Source organism: Felis catus, chromosome B3 (genome assembly GCF_018350175.1).
Source record: "Felis catus isolate Fca126 chromosome B3, F.catus_Fca126_mat1.0, whole genome shotgun sequence".
Taxonomy (NCBI): Eukaryota; Metazoa; Chordata; class Mammalia; order Carnivora; family Felidae; genus Felis; species Felis catus.
Window position 1 is genome coordinate 65815001 of NC_058373.1, and position 16189 is coordinate 65831189.

Sequence of the window (16189 nt, forward strand, 5' to 3'; positions counted from 1 at the left end):
CAATGAGAGAAGAACCACGCTGGAGACCATGGTGAACGTCTGGCTGAACCTCATCCCTTGGACTCCAGCTTCAAGAATGTGTTTTCATGCCCGGCCTTTGTTCCTCCATAAACGTGTCCTTTAGTTTCCAACAGATCTTTATAGTTTGTGCTTCATAAGCCAACTCTTCTTCTTATTTTGGGGGACTCTTTTTCAAAGAGCTTGCCAATGAAGATTTAAAGACTGAGCGGGAGCTTCTTCCAGGAGTTCTGAGCCTTGGCTGTGGACAAAACAATCTCACGTTGGGCAGCTTTTCCTCAACACAAGAAAGTTATTAATGGTCAGAGCACCACCACTAGGACTTTATCAGAAACTCAAAGCTTGGGGGATAAAAAGGAGCAAGAGAATACTGTAACAAACTTCGTACAGAGTTCGGTCTATTAATTGTTTCATGTTAGATATTCTATGTGTTTACCTCAATTGAAAAAAAAAAAAAGAATGTTTTTGCTAGTATCAGATCTGCTGTGGAATTGGTATTGTATGTCCATGAATTCTTTTCTCAGCACGTGTTCCTCACTAGAAGAAAATGCTGTTACCTTTAAGCTTTGTCAAATTTACATTAAAATACTTGTATGAGGACTGTGACGTTATGTTAAAAAAAAAAGGTGTTAAGTCACAAAATGCGGTAATAAATATTTCATTTTTGATTTTTTGTTAGGCTTTTGCGTTTTTAATAGCTCTAAGGCAAGGTTGCACAACGCCTACTCTATGTCCCGTTAAAAGCAGGTGATGGTTTTGCCCCCCGAAGTTGACTGTATTTGAAACTTAACCAACAATTTTTAAGGTAACCGTCTGTAGCACGTAGTGTGTATTTGGTCTATAAATCATACCAGCAGAAAACTTCTAAAGGTATGAAATTGTGTGTGTGTGTGTGTGTGTGTTATGAGCCAGGTTGAAAGATTACCTTCGATATGTCTAACCTCTTTAGATGATGTTAAAAAAGAAAAAAAGACTCTCAGATAAAGCTTCTCCTGTTCGTCCTCTGCCAGATTAAAGGGCTTTTTCAGGGTTAATTTTACATCATAAGAAATAACTAACGTCTGTGCTCAAAGATAATTCATCTGCCTGTGTTTTTTCTGTCTTACTTACTAAAATACTGCTGAATATGTAAATTAAAATTTACATATAGATGTTCATAGATGAGTAAACAACTTCTATGGAGTTTGAAATCCTGAGTTGCAAAGATTAATCATTAATATTTAATATAAGTTATATTATGTCTTTTTATTTCAGACACCCCCCTGTGCAGTCACGCCAGTGTGATGAGTTGGTGACTAAACATAAATTTTTTTCTAAAACAACAGCACAACAGGCAATATGATGCCATTTTCCAAGTTTCACCCAACATTCCTAGAAATCTGTGTTACTGGCTTTGCTGGTACTGCACAAACAATGCCTGGTAAAGTGTGCAAAGTGGAAAAAAAAAGTGTGAGGTATTTGCATGCCCCCTCAATTTTAAAGCTCAATATCCTACCCTGGAATTTTGTAACACCTGAATTTTTAATCCCATGTGTGGAAGGGATTAGATCATAAAACTAGTTCCGTGATGTCAGCTTGATAGGGAAATAGTTCAGTAGCTCCGAAATCCCAAGTTTGTGTCTCACTTGGAGTGATTCCACTTTCCCAGTGCAGAAAACATCAATAGAAGTTGTCTATAAAGAAACAAGGAGATAAATTTCTATTGTTTTGTATTATTTTTGGCTAGGGAGAATTTTTATTAACACATTTATCAGCTTAATTGATATGCTGCTGTTTCAACGTAGAAACAACACTTCTGACACAAACTGATGGTTAACGGAGAAATTCTATGCTACTTGGAAAAGAGCTTCCCTCTCATTTTTGTTACCCTGGCGCACATGGAGTCTTTTTGCAAAATTCAAATATTTGTGTATTTTTACTTCAAATGCTTTTAGGTGAAGTTCTCCATTTACAAATTAACTCACATCCGCTGGGGGGGGGGTATGTTTGAAAAAGTTTTTCTTCCTTTCCTCCCAGTAGACGGTGCGCTGCAGAGTTTACTTGGTAATTGGCTCGTATTTAGGAAGTGTTTAATGAAATTATTAAGCTATTTCATCAAAGTTTAGATCCCAGAGCTCTGTACACTTGGTTTTAATGAATAAAACCCTCTCAGGCTTAGCTTCAACAAACCCACATCCTATCATGTTAACCTTCTTAAATATTTGGGGGATGAATAGTAATTGTAATAATATTTGTTTGCATTTTCTTGCCCTCCCCCCCCCCCATATGCTGAGACCAAGAGGTAGTAGAGTTGTCCAATTTTTATCATGCTTTTTTTAAACCACCTCAGAAGGCATTTGCTCCTATCTCGGGTTTACTATTTAGTATAAAGAGTTCCGATTTGGGTATATTTAAGAAAGACTCAGCTGTCAAAAGCAAAGAAACTGGGAATGGTGTTTTGACAACCATATAGTGTTAAAGGAAATACTGTAGTCTGAATAAAATTGCTTATGTTCTCCAAAACAAGAGTAACATAAAAACACTTTTTATTTATATGGAAAAGCAAAAGCAGAAATAAATTCCAAAGGTTTCCCTTTCTTTAAGAAATTCTGAGAGAATGCAGTCGCCATCTGTTAAGGGTTGGGAATTGAGCAAGAAGCCACATTTAAACGGAAAAAAGCAAAGACCAGGAAAGTCTGTGTCTCCCACCCAGCCCTTCTCCCTCCCTCCGCCCAGGTCGGCACTTCCCAGGTCCGAGCCCCCCACTCTAGTTAGAGTGGCCCGAGCAGAGTCAGTCAGGATCCTGCCGGCCTCCTCGCCCCCTCCCGCCCCCGTGGGCCGGTTAACCCGGAGCAGGTTTGGGAAGGGAAATGTGGCTAATATCTCTAACAGCTGTCAAAGGAGGGAGCTTCCTTCAAAGGGACTGGACTGGGATCCCCACAAGTTCCCCATTAGTCTTGCAGGCCAGCAATTCGATAAGGAGCCTGGACCTCTGCTGCAAGTTGCCTCTGTGTCCGAAAGGCCGGTGTCGGGATGTGCCCGGGGCGGGGGGGGGGGGGGGCTCGCTTCGCCACCACCACCTCCGGCCGCCGCCCACGGAGCAGGGTTCGTGCAGACGTGCGTGCGTCCGGAGAGCCCGGGAGGAGGCCGGGCAGGGGCGAGGGCGGCGGGCGTGTGCAGGCGCTCCCCCTCCGCGTCGGCCGCCCCCGCCCTCACCTGGCCTTCCCTTTGCGTGGTGTTCGAGGTGGACCTGCGTGCTTCCGATCGACCGGGGCGCTGGTGGGGGGCACCTCGCAGTCGCAAGCCAGCGAGCCACTCGGAGCGGCGCGAGCGCGGGCGGCGTCGGGCTCCCTCCGCGGGGGCCGGGGCCGGGAGGAGGCTGCGGTGCGCGCTGGGAGGGGCGAGGCGGTGGGGGGGCGCGCAGGTCTGACGGGGGAGGCCGGTCAGACTGTGATGAGAATGGAGACCGTCGGGGCAGTGTTTGAAGGGAGGTTTTAATATTAATAGTTTCGGTGTAGAGACAGAAGGGAGATTGCGTCTACGGCTCCTCGGGGCAGACTCTGGGTGACAGCGATGATGGATGATCCAGCAGAGCCAACAGCTCCTCCCCTCCAGCCCCAACAGTGTCAAAGCTACTTTACTTGAAGCTTTAGAAATAAAATAAATAAACAGCATCCCCCCCCCTTACTCTTCATACACCTCCACTCCCACCCCCCACCCCCGCTTTCCGACATCGATTTATAGATCATTATGAATCAATTACTGCTCTCAATACTTTCCCATTGGCTTAAATAAAACAGTCAAAAGATGAAAACATGGGGTTCGGTGGGGGATTTTTTTCTCCCCCCCCCCCCCCACAGGAACAATCGCAAAATCCATTATCTCATCATCAGAGGCACCGAGTTAGGAGGTGCAGAGAAAGGAAGGGGCCGCCCAGGAAATAACTGGGGGTTGGTGGTGGTGGTGGGGGGTGGTGATGCTGGGGGAGAGAGGGTCACCCAGCTGCTGCCTTTGTTCAGATGGGTTTGGTTTGTGGTTGGGTTGGGGTTTTTCGAACGGGGGACCCCGTGTGCGAATGAGATGCCTACAGGTTTTGTAACCTAATTATTTAACTCCTTGGGAGAAACCTATTTGAATGCGTGTCTCGGCAAACATCAGATGTTGTTGGTAGTGAGGTCGCACATGGGAAAAGGTGTGGAGGAATGGGTCCGTCTGGAGGGCGGGTTTTCACTTTGTTGTGAGCGAGTGTGGGAGGGTTTGCTGCTGGGAAGGGGGATTCTCCCACCCGCAACGCCCTCCTCTCCCCGCCGTTGGTTGTTTTGTGTCGTCGGAGCTGGTTTGGATCTGGGACTGGCCGCCCCCAGTCGCCCCCACCCCCACCTCGGCCGCCCGAGGCTTTTTCTTCCCTCTCTTGCCCCTTCGCGGCGGTGCTGGAGGCTCTCTAGGTGTTTCTATGACTACATTGTGTGTGTGGGAGGGTCAGATGTGGGGGTTGCCCGCGAGAGGGCCGTTCCTGGGCGATCATTTATCAATGTCACCCACATAATGATTCTCTCTGCAGCCTCCTATTGATGAGGATAATTACATTAGCTCAGAGTGACTGATCAATGAAAAACCACCACACAAAAACTTCTTTACTCCTCTATAATACCAAAAACCGATACAGAAATAACATAGAAAGCCTGATTTTCTTTCCCTTTCCTATCCACCAATAGGTTCGGCACCCCTCCGCCCCCCAAAAGGACTGGGAGTAAAGTAAGAAAATAGACCCAGGTTTGTTTCGTTTAAAGGAGGATGCAATTTTGCCCGTGAATGCATTTTCTCAAAATGCGTTTGCTTCATTCCTTCTTTGCTAAAGAATATCAACGGATTTGCTAATGTGAGTTGCTTTTAGACTGGTCTGTGGTTTTCCGTTCTTTTTATTTCTTTCCTCCCCTTTGGGCATTTTTTTTTTTCTGCTTAAAAAAAGACAATCCTTTTATAAATAACTGGAAAAGGAAATTACTCTAGGTCCTCTCTTTTTTTTTTTTTTAAGCATTTGCCTAAGTCGGGTTATCTTTTGTCTTTATCACTTCATAAAGTAGCGCAATTAAAGATGGGATGTTGCATGGGTATAAAGGGTGGATCCATAATACGGCGACATAATACGCTATATTCTCGCCTGAAAGTTTGCAGCTAAATTACGATTTCGCCTTTCCTAGACTTAAAAATCAATGTTTTCTCAATTAAAGGGAATTTTAATGCTTTACTTGCGAGTTGTTAAAGGCGCTGTAAATTTTATTGTAATGCTTCTTGGCTTCGGAGTAGATGCAGGCGACCGGTTGATTCTCGTGGTCTTTTTCCTCTCAAAGAACCTAGTCCAGGAACTTCCAGTGTGTCAGATCAAATCCAAGCAACAAAGGTAAGGAGGGTTTCGAGAGAGACGGGGCAAAGGGTGGGGAGCCCGCCAGGGGAGCCCTCCAGCGCTAGAGGCCATTGTCTTGTATATTTTCACCTCTCTGTGTCCCGCCTCCAGAAAGTGACAGAAGTGTCCCTTTTCACTCTAATCTTTCTCAAAGGGGAGCACGTTCGACTCCCATCTGCTCTGTGATGGCCAGAAAAGAAGCTGCCTTTGGGGAGCATTCTAGACTGTCTCCAGTTTCCCCCTTCCCTTTCTCTTCTCCTTATTTTGCCAAAATTTAAGTCTGAACTCTTGCACAAATTCTGCCATATTTTATATGTGTTCTGACCTCTATGTCAGAACTCAGTCCCCACCCTCAAGAGCGCTCACTGTTTACAGATGTTTTCTCCTTCCACACGGTCCCACCTAGTAAAAGTTCCCGCAGAGAATTAACTGTGGTGTGTTAATAGCCCAGGTCTGCTACTGCTCTCTCCTGCAAAGCTGAAATCTGGTAAAGGTGGAGAATGGCATTGAACTCATGTTGGGTAGCTGCTCCAGGCCCACAGGAGCCCAGACCTGAGCATTCCAGGCCTGGGGATTGGGTGGGAAGGAAGGTAGTGAAACTTTCAGGATGTAAGGCAGAGAGGAAGATAAGAAAATGTGGCTAGAACAGATCCTAATAAGAGAAGAATAGGGGAAGGCAGAAAAAGGAGCCTTTGGGACCTCTTTGTAATTTAAAAAGAAATAATAATGAAGGGAAATGGAGTATCTAACGCTTGCTATTACATTTTTTTAAACCCAATGTCTGTTTAAGAACAAGTCCTCAGAGATGCCAGCAAGGGCCTGAGTTTCCAAATGGAACTGCTCACAAAGTTCCTTTGCAGTTCCCTCTTCAGTTAATTTGCTGGGAATGTGAAGACTGGGGAGAGGGCTCTGTGTGTGGTGTACCAAGGGCTCCAGTGAGAGTATGATGGGAAGGGGCACCTAGATATAATGAGGCTGCTGTTTGAAGCTGAATAGAGAAGTGGGGAAGGGGGAGAAAGCCGCTCAACACTACGGTGCACTTTAAAATTATTCACACCTACCTGCCTTTCCCCTTTAACCACACTATCAAATATTATACATAGGTGGGGGAAATTTCTAGTTCATCATCTTTTGTCTATAGCCCCACCCAATTGATCCCCCTTTGCTTAGAAGCCTGACATGTAAGCCTAGACCATGGCCTTTTTATCAAGTGAGTGGGGCTTTGTTAATGTATTTGTACTTTTCAGCTTTCAGTCTAAGTTTCTCGCTTTGGAGGAAGGAGGGGTGCAAGAAAGGAGGGGGGAGGGGAGCAGAACACAAAGACTATCTAGTTCTCACCAAGCAGGTTTCAGAATAGGAACTTAATGGGAAGGGAAAAAATGAAAGAATGAAGAAAAAAAATAAAGAGTGTGGTGAAAATTGCTTATCACAACAGGTTTGCTTGTCTGGAAGAGAGGTGATTCTGCGAATATTTTTCCCTTTGAGGATTCTGTTTTCTTCTTGTTGAAACATTTTCAAATTTTAATCCTTTAGCAGACAAAAACCTCAATATAAATATGACATGGGCCACTGGCAAAAAAGCCGAACTTAAACTCCGTGCTGAGAGGAGGGTGTGTGTGTGTGTGTGTGTGTGTGTGTGTGTGTGTGTGTGTGTGTGAGGGGGGGGTGGAGAGAGCCCTTTCTGATTAATAACTAGCAGGGTAATGTTGAGGGCTTTTTCTGCCCGATTGCCTTTTTGAATTAGAGCCGATTTCTTCACACTTCAATAGTGCCTGTCTCCTTTAAAATGACTGGCAGATTTGTTTCTCTTTTTTTCTCTCCCTGAGACTTAATGATGTAAATTTTCTAATTAGTTAAATCATATTGCTTAAAGGCCTAATATTTACCGTGTAAGAAATGATCATCCTGATTTGGACCTCTTGAAATATTCCGAGAAATAACATTTGGCTTTTAGGTTGAAGGATGAGAGAAGAGGAAGCTGTGTTAGGGATAGTAGTTTAGAGGAGAGAAGGCATAGACCCCGGCAACATGTTAAATTAATAGTTGAAGTTGAGCTGGGCTCACACCCCAAGTCCGCTTTTATTTTTCAATCAGCGAAGATTTAATTGGCAGCCCTCAGGCCGGGCGATCTGATATTTTCTCATTAGTTTCCCATCACTAATCTTGAGTGTTAGATTGGCTTAAAGGTTGTCAACATTTGACCAATTTTATTTAAGGAAAAAAAAAAATCCCGCATTATGGCTCCGGGATGTGAGATCTGCAAATAAATCCTGCTTGGATCAGCGGAACTAACAGGCGAAAAAAATGTTGACTATTCATCGTTGCATTTAATAAGTTGCATTAATGTATATTTCAAGGCTAGGGAGAGAGAGATTGTACAAGAGCTGTGTAGATGCAGATGAAAAGAGGTTGATGGGGAGGGGGCTGCAGTGAGCGCGATGGGTAGGTAAAGTGAGGCGTAGGTACATTTCGAACAGAGGGGTAAATAACCCAAGTGGAATAGCTGTTGAGGGTTTAGGACCTACAATCCCTCCTCCCCTTCCTTTTGCAGCTGCGTGAAACTAACTGCAAAGCCGGTGTTGAAGCTCGGAGCCGCACGGCTGTCTCGTCCACATATAACATCAGAGCGCCCCCTGCTGGCCAGCGGAGTAGACCGCTGCAGGTCAGCCCCCTGCGAAGCAAATCTTGTTTTTCTGTGTCCCCCCCGCCCCCTATCACAGTGACTCCCTTCCACCAACCCCACCTCGGTTCTGCAGCAAAACCCCGCGGGAGAGAAATAACTTGCAAAGGCTGAACATTTAGATGAATAAACAGTAAAAAAAAAATAATAATAATAAAGTACGAAGGAACCCCCACCTTCACTTGGCCTCCGGGGAATTAACTATCAAATGACTAGAAAAGGGACACATTTTCTCTTTCTAAATCCTTTTATTCTCTGGGTTTTTGCTGTGATTTGTTTGTTTTGGCCAAACTGTAGATTCCGGAGTGTAAGGAAATGTTTGTAATAGATGCTGTCAAAGTTAAAAAAAAAAAAAAAAAAAAAAGGATATCTGATGGGGAAAGAGGTCAATACAAAACACTATTTTGCAGCTTCGCAAAATAAAACTCCTGAGGAGCTCGCACTGTTTCCGTAACGTCCCAGAGAATCGCTTTCGGAATTCAGTGCCTGGTACTGAATGACCCTTTCCTGCACCGCAAAGAAAATACTGGTCCCTGTCCGATTTTTTCCTCCCAAATAGAAAATGTATTCAAAAGTTGTCTCCATACCTTGTCTATCGACACACACACACACACACACACACGCACGGTCTTTTCCCCGTGCTTCTCAATTTTGCTGGAAACGGAAAGGGTAGCTGGAGCGCACCAAAAACAAACCGCCAATGTCTTTGACATTTGATCATATTCTGGTGCTTCACGTCAAATGCAAGCGTGGGACTATTTGAGAGTGTCTGGATTACTATTTTTTTTTTCGACCGTTTTGGTGCATACAGGCGTTTTCTCGGCTTCCCAATTAATCTTCACGGATTTATGACCGCTCTAACGCGAGGGCGCACAGGTAACGAGAGCCGGGGCAATCTCCGGCTGGCAGACGCGGTGACTCCGCCGCCAGTCTCTACTCTTGGGAGAGGCGCTGGCATAGCAGTCCTGACTCGGAAAAGTCTCCTGACCACAGCTAGACCCCGCACACAGAGTGTAAACCTGCAGCGAGGAACGACTTTAGTGTGTGGGGAGTTTGGGGGTTGCTTTTGAAAGCCCCGGATTTCAAGATTCTGTGCAAACTGCTGTCAGAAATGGGGCGCGGGGGAAGGCAGGGAGGAAAGGGGGGTGTCTTGATGTTCATTTCTGGCCAGGGTACCAGGAGTGTCTCCTTTACAAACCGCTCTCTTCCCTTGCTTCTCCCTAGAACCCTCCTGTGTCACGCCTTCTCCAACCCTCCTCTTTGGGGACGCCCCGGACCGGGATGGGGACCCCGGGGGAACAGGGAAAGTGCTCTGCTAGGACAAGTCAGAGGCCGCCCGGGTCTTCTGGTGTTTGAAGAATTGCTGGGATTATTTTTGCTAACTGAGGTAAATTAAATATACTCCAAGTTGTTCTCTTTTTTTTTTTTTTTTTTTTTTTTTTTTGCCCGTTTTAAAGAAGTTCAGTGAGTTCAAACTTACTTTAAATGTAAACCCTGGTCTGGAGGAAGCAGAGTCTGTGGCTTGCCACTGAAGTTGACTTTTGGAAAGGTCTTCATTAAGCTCAGAAGTGGAAGAGGAGTTATCTGCAGACAATATTGGTTCCTTTAAATGTATGTATATATAAAACACGTTTTATTTATCTAGATCTATCTACCTGTAACAAAGAAAAGGAAGCAAGCGTCCCCAATGCAGCTGAATCTGAGTAGAAATGTTTCCAGTAAGACACTTACAGATTAAGAAAATAGGAACACCTCATCGTATTTGTCTCTGTTTGACTTAATGAAATTTGGAGACACTGACAGTCTGGTCAATGTTCTACGTAAATTAATGCAAAGGTCTTTAGAAAGAGACTGAAGATACCTCTTGCCATTAATCTTAAACCACTTGAAGATTATGATTAGATGAATGAGATCACTAAGCATTATCATTTCAAATAGCCGTTAACTGTCTCCACCCCTGTATTGTGGCAACAAAATAAACTCTCCAGGAGGAATGGTGTTTCTTCCTTTTTTTATCTTTGTTTTGGTTTTGCTTTAAGAAGGAGGGGAAAGCACAAGAAAAGAAAATCATCTCGACAAAGTCTTGGATCTCCTGCTGTTAAAAAGCTGCTGTTTGTTTCCGACTTCCCCATCTTTTGCTACACAAGGAAAAGAAATCGAATGATGTGTCCACCTTTGATGAGAAGTAAACATTAACGACAACAGGGAAGCTGCATTTGTTTTGTTTTCTTTTCCCCTGAAAAAAAATTTTTTTAAGAAAAAGAAATCCACCAATTTAGCGAGTTGAAAATCGTGGAGATGTAAAAGATGTTCACGCGTCCACGTCTATTCGCTGACTTTCACCACTTGAATTTTGTAGGCTTTTGTGTCAAATAGAAATTATGGAAAAGAGAATTAGACACTTGCCAAGGAACAATATTATACACTTTCAAGTAAACTCCACCTAATCCTGTATTTGAGTGCTGAGGGGTGTGTGTGTGCTGTTTTCCCCTAATAAACCTCAAAGCCCTCATTAGACAGAGAGAACGAGGGGTGGAGAACTCTATTACTGGGCATTCTGACAAAAAAATGGAAGCAGCGCCTCTCTGCCCCTAGAGCCCCAGGAAAGTGCACCCCGATAATATGGAAAAGCCGTGTGTTTTCCTTGAGAGCCCCGAGTTGGGCAGACCTGTCAGAGAAATACGCAGAAATGAACATTTTGAAAAGCAAAATGTTGAAACAAAGGGCAGTGGCTAACAGCGACGAGAACCACCACCACTCAAACATGCTAAAAATGATTCCCCAAACCCTGCGAATTTCCAGATGCCACAGAAAATCAATGCAAAAGCGCCCCCTCCTAACTGAGCGGACAGCTCTCCTGCCGGGTGATGTTTCCAGCTAAAGTGGAGTTGGAGATCCCACCACCACAGGAGCACTGGGAGATGTTACCCTGAGGCTACCGGGAGGGGAGGGGGTGTCGCCCTACCCGCTGTCCTAGCTTCCCACCTGTGCCCTCCTCCCCTTAGCTGGGGCGCGGGAGAGGCGAGGAGCTGGGCCGAGTCCGCGCCCGGAGTCTGCCAGGGGTGCCGCGAGCCGAGACTCCTACCAAGCTGGGGAGGAGACCCGAAGAGGCCCCCAGAGGCGGAAGATTCGGTCAGAGGGACCGTTCCCGGTCTGAGCTTCCCGCAAGTGCCCGCTCAATCTCGGGGCCAGGCTCCCTTGCCCGGTTGGACAAAAGGCTCGTAGGCCACGTTGGTCCCGGAACGAATGTGAAATGCAAAGGAGGGGGGGGCAGTCTCCCCTCTCCCCGCGCGGGTGTGTGTGCACGCGCGTGCGTGTGTGAAACACGTGCACTTGGAGCGGGCCTCTGGCCGCAGACGTCAGCTGGGGAAGTTCACCGTCGTGGCTTCCCGGGACCTGAGCCCACGCCTTCCCTGGTCTCCCACCCTCCGCCTCAGCCACCCCCACCAGCGCCGCTGATCCCGGGCCACGCCTGCACAGGTGTGGTGCCTTTAACTGGAAAGCGCCTGCGAAAAGATCCAGTGGAGGAAAGGCTGCGGGGGAGGGGGGAAAGGAGCCGGGAAGAAAGAGGGTCCTTCTAGAGCTCAGAGGTCCCTATCTTCGAGTGATTGCCATCACACTCCATCTTTGCGCCCCGACCTACTGTATCCAAAAAAGATTGGTTCGCGGGAAAAGCAGGCTCACCATAACCTCGGGGTTGGACGCGGGCTCTTGAGACCTAAGCAGGCTTTGCTTGGATTCAAAAGTATGATTTTAATTTTCTTAATGAAGGCGCGCTCTAGAGCTCAGCTGGTAATGACTGTGCTGAGTTTAATAGACTTCTGTCGAACAGAAAAAGACGGATAACTATCGGTTATAAGTAATCTGCTCTAATGCAATTATTTTCCCAGGTTCGAATGTCATTGTGCAGAGAGGGCAGGAGTGAATTAGGGCCCCGGGGACCGCGGACACCAGGCAAGGAGACCGCCTGAAATACGAGCTGAACCTGTTTTGTGAGATGCTCTCCGGTCTGGGGGTCGGGGGTCGAAGCTTTCAAAGCCCTCGGTGTGCACGTGCTAAAACGTCTCTGTCTCTCTCTTCCTCTACCCTTCTCCCTTCCTCCCCTCTGTCCATCTCTCCTTGTTTTCTCTCTAGTTCCCTCTTCCCTTTTGTCATCTCTGCCAGAGTTCGTGTGACTTTCCCTTTCCCCTCCTCTATTTTGCCTGTCTTGGTGGATTTCACGCAGACCCTCAAGTATTTCTCCACAACATACTGACACAGAAGGAGGCTCTGGGCTGTGTCAACCCGTTCACTTTTTGAAATCACTAGAAATGGGATGTTTAGGACAATGATGATACCATGTACACATGCCTAGTAATCTGTCAGGAGCATTATTTCCATCCCAATACAGGGCCAATCCAAGTTGCTGTCCCAAAGTAGCCCCATTTTAGCTCTAACACAAAGGGTTATTCATAGTAAATTTCATTTGGAATTACCCAAACTTTTCTTAGCTCTCCATTCACCTTGCCTGGTAGACATGTTCTCAAGATGGGACTTCAAAAAATAACAATACAATTCATAATTTCCATTCTTATAGAGAATAAGCCAAATCAGTGGAAGGAAAGCCCTGTGATGAAGGATTTGAAGGCAGGTAGGCCTGCAGGCCAGAGGCCAGAGGGCTGAGGGCTGGGCAGCCCAGCCAGGCACCCTGGAGCCCAGCTCTCCTGTCTGAATCTTTGCCACCCGCCACTCCAGCCCCACTTTCCCCACAAGCCTCTCTCTCTACATCCTGAGGAACAGGGCTTGGGGCTGATGCATAAAAAGACTTAGGTGAACCCTGAAGGATAGGTGGCTGTTCCAGACCCATGAGGCCAGGCGACAATAGTTGGGGGCTGCGGTGTTTGAGTTACACAGAGCCACTTGGTCTACAGATCCCTAGCCTCGTACATTCTGTCTCTGCCCTCCCCACCTCCTTCCACAAACATGCCGGGTGACCTAGGCACACGTGTACAGAAATAGCCACAAAGCTCCGCAATTACTGTCTTTTCTCTGACCCAATCCTACCCTATTTCTGTTGGCTTCTGCCACCAGGCCTTGACAAAGAGGAAAGAAGATCAGATCAAAACAAAAACTTATTTGTGGGGCGCCAGGGTGGCTCAGTCAGCTAAGCGTCCCACTTAGACTCAGGTCATGATCTCACGGTTTGTGAGTTTGAACCTGCTTCGGGGTCTGTGCTTTGCTGGGAGCCTGCCTCAGATTCTGTGTCTACCCCCACCCCCCGCACGCCCCCCCACACCCCGCTCCCCCCCGTCTCTGCCCCTCCCCAGCTTGCTCTCTCTCAAAAAACAAAACAAAAAAACAATAAAAAATAATTTAAAAATACCAAAAACTTATTTGCAAAACCCCTCGGGTCTCCCTGGCTGAGGACCAGCACAGCTGGTGCCCCAGGGAGAACTCCGTGTGGAATGAGGCCCATGCAGCCCTGGGTGAGGGTTAGATGAGGGGGTAGCTTTTCACCTTCCTCATCCCCCATGATCTTTGCCTTCCCTGGCTGCTGGGAAGAGAATTAGGATGGGATTTAGTCCTCAGGTCCTACATTGGTGGGTGAGAAAGTCTGTGATCCAAGAGCCCTGCCTGAATTTCAGCGCTCAGCCTCCAGTGCCTGTAAAGATAGAGAAGGTGGCTGGGCAGCCATCAGGCCCAGCCTGCTCCAGCACGAGCCCACTGCAGCAGCCTCTGCTCGGAGGGGGTCCGCAGGGCCTCAGTGTGACGTGGGGCGGGGCGGCACCAAGAATGAAAGGAAGGTCTGCCTCTGGGTCCGTGAGCAGGTTTGGAATGGGAGAAGGGGCAACTGTCAGAAGCCCGGCCACCCAATTCCTCTGTCATCCCTAGATCTGTCATCCTTCTGTGGCTCCCCTGCAGGAAAACTGCTGTGTTGTATGGTTTTGGTGACCTAGTAGGAGAGCAACAGCAGAGACCCAGAGAGCCCCACAAGCTCTAGGTGGGTTGAATCCTGCTTTTGAAAAGTCGGTGAGAGGAAAGACATTCTATTACCCAACAGTGCACTTTTCCAAGCACCCTCTCTGCTAAGCTTGGTGGAGAGTGAGGAAAAGCCAATTACCCCCATTCTCTCCAGGGAGGAACTTGGACAGAACGAGAATCTCTTCCCCCAGAGCAGCAGAGAACTCCTTGCAAAGGTGTCTCGGAGTCCCAGCCTGAGCCACTTATATTGTGTGGGCTCCCATCTCAGTCTCAGCCCCGCAGCCATTGACTGCATTAAGTCTGGGAACAGACTTAGGCTTGCTTCTCCCACAATTACTCCCCTGTTTTAAATGTCGATAGAGGAAAACTTTTTTTTTTTACAGTAAATCAAAGGTGTAATTATATTCACATAGAATTAGGTGTAAAAATTAAGGTACAAATTGTGCTTACACATTTTTAAAGGATTGCCCTGAACATCACATGCTTTTAGAGAACATGACACTTACAAGCTTTGAGGATAAAGAACACTACGAGCACCTGAAATCCCCCCCCCCCCCCCGCCCCGTATGCCACCTTTGCACCATGATGTAGAAGCAGGGGGGTGCCTCAAGAATATCTCAAGTGGGGCCACCTGCGTGGCTCGGTTGGTCGCGATTCCAACTTCTGCTCAGGTTATGATCTCCGGGTTTGTGAGTTCCAGCCTCACATCGGGCTCTCTGCTGTCAGCACCAAGCCAGCCCACTTCAGAGCCTCTGCTCCCTCTCTCTCTGCCCCTCCTCTGCTCATACTCTCTCTCAAAAATAAATAAACCTTCAAAAAAAAATTATCTCAAGTGGTAAGAACTCCTAAAACAAACTAACCAATACACAAAAAACAACACAGTTTTGCATCCTTAAAGTTTCCGTAAAAGACAATTTGAGGCAAATACCTAACTACAAAGCTTTTTCTAGGTACATATTTATCCCGTCTCTTCATTTTATTTATTTATCTAATTTTTTAAAAGTGTTTTTATTTATTTTTGAGACAGAGAGAGACAAAGCATGAGCAGGGGAGGGGCAGAGAGAGAGAGGGAGACACAGAATCTGAAGCAGGCTCCAGGCTCCAAGCTGTCAGCACAGAGCCGATGCGGGGCTCGAACTCATGGACTGTGAGATCACGACCTGAGCCGAAGTCGGAGGCTTAACCAACTGAGCCACCCAGGCACCCCCCCCCCCATCTCTTCATTTTAATACAGATTAAGTAATCTGCTCAGAAGGGGTGATACACCCACAACAAAGTGAGGGCAGTCGTTTATACTCGAAGCTTATCCATCGGCCCTAGGACTTTAGAATGTTCAAGTGAAGTGTAAATAGAATAAGGTCACAGGTGATTGACAAGTTCAAGTTACTTAGCTCAATTATCAAAATTTTATTTCTAAATTATGTTCAGTTTGATTATCTGCTCTGCTATAAATGACCTTAGAAAATCCAATGGGAGCAGACAATTTACACCATGTCCTATGTACCATGATTTATTTGTAAAGTCATTTTGTCACGTATGCCTGCTTTAATGCTTCTGTGGAGAGCAAGTCTTTACAATTAGATTGAGAAATGCAGCTATCATTCTAATTCGAAGGCAGTCACTTTAAAGACAATAATCACTAAATTTTGACAACTTTCTTTAAAATTGTTTTACTGCTTATTTTTGAGAGAGAGAGAGAGAGAGACAGAGAAACATGGACAGACAATGAGTGAGGGAGGGGCAGAGAGAGAGGGAGACCAGAATCCAAAACAGGCTCCAGGCTCCTTCTATGCTGTCGGCACAGAGCCCCACGCGGGGATCAAACTCACGAACCATGAGATCATGACCTGAGCTGAAGTGAGCCACCGACTGAGCCACCCAGGAGCCCCTCTGACAACTTTCTAAACTATCTCTGAATTTCTAACCTGCAGACCGTTGAGAATCTAATTCTCTGGATGTTGGCATGCTATACACAATGTCTGTCTATCCAAACACTAGATAAGAGTGCAATTTGTAAATATATCCCCTACAACTCGCTTTCAACATAGTATCTCAAAGTTTTCCTATGCATTATTTAATAGATAACCAAGCTCTTCAGATCAAGGCTCATGCCGCCACATCTGGAAATGGTTCCTTTGCTCTTATCT

General features: G+C 46.4%; 2 protein-coding genes across 8 annotated transcripts in view; one reads left to right on the forward strand and one right to left on the reverse strand.

Annotated features, from left to right (window-relative positions):
• MEIS2 (Meis homeobox 2) overlaps positions 1 to 686 on the forward strand; it is a 209921-nt gene extending 209235 nt beyond the window's left edge. For all 4 annotated transcript variants that reach the window (XM_023255512.2, XM_023255514.2, XM_023255513.2 and 1 more), the window contains one exon: positions 1 to 686. This exon is cut by the window's left edge and continues 738 nt beyond it. The gene's annotated coding sequence lies outside the window, so the exon portion shown is untranslated.
• The window catches only part of CB3H15orf41 (chromosome B3 C15orf41 homolog), a 296333-nt gene continuing 280587 nt past the window's right edge, over positions 444 to 16189 (reverse strand). For 2 of the 4 annotated variants that reach the window (XR_006599344.1, XR_006599341.1), the window contains 2 exons: positions 9562 to 9665; positions 8856 to 9100 (listed from right to left, as the gene is read on the reverse strand). The gene's annotated coding sequence lies outside the window, so the exon portion shown is untranslated. Of the gene's footprint in view, positions 1692 to 8855; positions 9101 to 9561; positions 9666 to 16189 lie in introns of those variants that run through there. The other 2 variants (XR_006599342.1, XR_006599343.1) reach the window with 2 other exon arrangements.